This window comes from Sinocyclocheilus rhinocerous, unplaced genomic scaffold, assembly GCF_001515625.1.
Source record: "Sinocyclocheilus rhinocerous isolate Xijiao unplaced genomic scaffold, SAMN03320098_v1.1 scaffold2842, whole genome shotgun sequence".
In the NCBI taxonomy this organism is placed as follows: domain Eukaryota; kingdom Metazoa; phylum Chordata; class Actinopteri; order Cypriniformes; family Cyprinidae; genus Sinocyclocheilus; species Sinocyclocheilus rhinocerous.
Window position 1 is genome coordinate 93,247 of NW_015629549.1, and position 3,220 is coordinate 96,466.

The following is a 3,220-nucleotide window of genomic DNA, read 5'->3' on the forward strand; positions in this document are numbered from 1 at the left end:
GGAGCTCAGGGAGCCATGGCGGAGCAGGCAGACTAGGAGGCCATGGCAGATCAGTCAGACTAGGAGGCCATGGCGGAGTAGGGAACTCAGGAGGCCATGGCCGATCAGACAGTTCAGGGGGCCATGGCGGAGTAGGGAACTCAGGAAGCCATGGCGGATCAGACAGTTCAGGGGACCATGGCGGATCAGACAGTTCAGGAGGCAATGGCGGAGTAGGGAACTCAGGAGGCCATGGCAGATCAGACAGTTCATGAGGTCGTGGTGGAGTAGGGAACTCAGGAGGCCATGGCGGATCAGACAGTTTAGGAGGCCATGGCAGAGCAGCCTCCGAGGCCACGGCCCCAGCCCCCACCCCGGCCTCTACGGCTGGAGCCCTATAACCCCCCGCCCTCAAAAAAACACTTGGGGAGAATTACGGGCATCTTGGCTGGAACAGGGTCATGAGGGCGCTCTGGAGGCGTGGGCACCTGAGGGCACTTTCGAGGAGCGGGCTCTGGAGGGCGCCTGGACTAAACTCGGGGACTGGAGCCCTCACTGGGCTAAACTCTGGGACTGGAGCCCTCACTGGGCTAAACTCTGGGACTGGAGCCCTCCGTGGGCTAAACTCGGGAACATGAGCCCTCCGTGGGCTAAACTCAGGGGCTGGAGCCGACACTGGAGCGAGCTCTGGGGCTGGAGCCGACACTGGAGTGAGCTCTGGGGCTGGAGCCAACACTGGAGCGAGCTTAGGGACCAGAACCAATCGCCTTCTCCTCCTTTGATTCCCTGTTAGGTTCGGGGTGAAAGGCGTGGTCGGCGGATTTGACACTGGAGCGTCCGGCGGGCTTGACTGAGGAACGGCTGGCGGGCTAGACTTCGGAGTGGCCGGCGGGCTTGACAATGCCGCGGCCAGCGGACTTGACAACGGCGCAGCAAAGCGCACGGCGGTTTCCATTCCGCGGGGAGAAACTAACGGGAAACAAAACAGTTTCAAAAGCAAAAAACAAACACGAGGAGAAGAGGCGCCGCTTACTGTCTTGGTCAGGTATTCTGTCACGGTCACTACTGTGAGGGAGCGCGAAGCGAGGAACGAGAAGATGAGGAGTACATCAACAAGGCGATTTTAATGACCTCAAGGGAACCAGGAAAACACACATAGCAGGAGAGATTGACACATTCAATACCGGAAGGGGAAACATGGACACACACACGGCTTAAATAATAAGGGAGCTAATTGGACACACCTGGGATCAATAGAGCTAAATGGGGAACACCTGGGGCCTGTACCATGATGGTAGATGAACAATTCAGAGTTATAGGATTAGTTTCAAGTTGACAAAACCAAACCACTCCAATCCGGCTTTGTTGGTACCATGATGCTGATCATCAACTTTCTTTGTCAACTCAGGCTTTGATCCTGAGTTTGTGGAGCGCGTGCACATGAATGTGTGACATCACTGGCGAACAGCCAATCACGAGCTTTGGTTAAAGGTTAAAGGTTTTGCTAAAGGTTAAGAGATTGAAGAATATAATGAATTTAAATGCATTTACAATGAAAAAAAGTACTTGTTCATGAAAGAGGACAAATAAAAGAAATTATCTTGCTCAGTCACAAGTGAAACTTGTTAAGTTAGTTTATATAGTTGGAAATATACAGCGATAGAGACTCGAACATATAAGGTCATGTAGTCATTTTTTAAAAAGCGTTACCTATTGATTCTACAGCAGTAGTTATATCATACATTTTGTGTCAGATTGGTGATTTATGACCTGATTTATGACCCCTGTCAGCGTTGATTGACAGGTTGTCATATGTCAAATGTGTACATGGACAGATTTATGACCTGATTTATGGCTATATGATCCCTCTGTCACCCTGACTGCCATGTCACCAGAGTCTTATCACTACTTCTGACAGTGAAGGTGGTTGTGGGGTCTAACTGACAGTGGATAAGAGTATCCTATGTGTGCTTGTGTTAATGGCTTTACAACATTCATCTCATATAGATGTGCACAGTATCATGCTTTAGACAACGAATCAACACTTTGTCTGATTCTTTGGGATCACACCCCAAAAATTAGTATACTAAACTTTAAGTATAGGCAGAATCATATATGTAGTGTTTACTTTTTGTTGTTATTTAAGAAATGTTTTCATTTTAATCCAACCCATAGATAGTATGTATACTGTAAAAGAACAAATATACATTTTTACTTAAAACTTCTAAGTAAAATAATTACACCCACAATTTTAAATCATGTTTAAAAGGTTAAACACATTGTGTTACTAAAGCGAGGCATGCTGTCTATTGTCTTTAATTTTAACTTTAAAATAGTCTGATGACCAGTATTGTTTCTTTAAAAAATTAATGCACCCAAGTGCTTTTCTCACATGAGTAGAAAACTCTTTTGATGGGTTTGTGACAAACACATATATATTTTTTACTTCAGAAAACTTTTTTTTTTTTTTAAATGTATGACTGAACTTTTCTCATTTGACAGACCTACGTTTCAAATTATTTACCTGGCCTTTAACACTTGGTGTAAAATTTCTTACCTAGAACACAAAACTTATACACTTTAAAATGAATTTACTATGACAAGTGACACAATATACAGTTCTCATACTATGTGTGTAAATAGCTGTGCTAAAACATTTATGACTATTTTTGCACGCCAACAGATTTTGTCAGGGATGTGTAAGAATCACAATGTTTTGTAAATGACATTTTTCTTACATCACTAGATTTAGTCATATTATCAAGATTTCGGATAGCCGTTCACAATTTGTTTGTTGGACTGTGTATGTTTTTAAGTGAAGACATCTCTTTGTGAGCTGTCATCATAATAAGAATAAATGAAAATTAAGTAACAGTTTTTCTCTTTGAGATATTTCTTTTAGTGCAACTTTGTGTCTGTTGTGTCTGTCCGATCACATGAAGCATCAACACAAAATTAAGTCTTGCTGTTTTACCCTTAAAACTATTACAACTATTACAAACCAAACTATTGCACTGAAAGCCGCACATTCTTTAAAGTTTGAGCATGTTAAAGTTTCTACGCTCTTGTAAAGAGTATAGATACATTTCATCCATAACCTTTCGTGCATTCAAGAGACCAAATCACTAAGAAAGAGAGTCAAGCAAGAAAATAAATGTTTATAATGCATATAGAATTCAGAAAATCTGTTTCATAAACAATTGTGAAAGTTTTTAAATGCGGATTTGTAAATTATATTTTT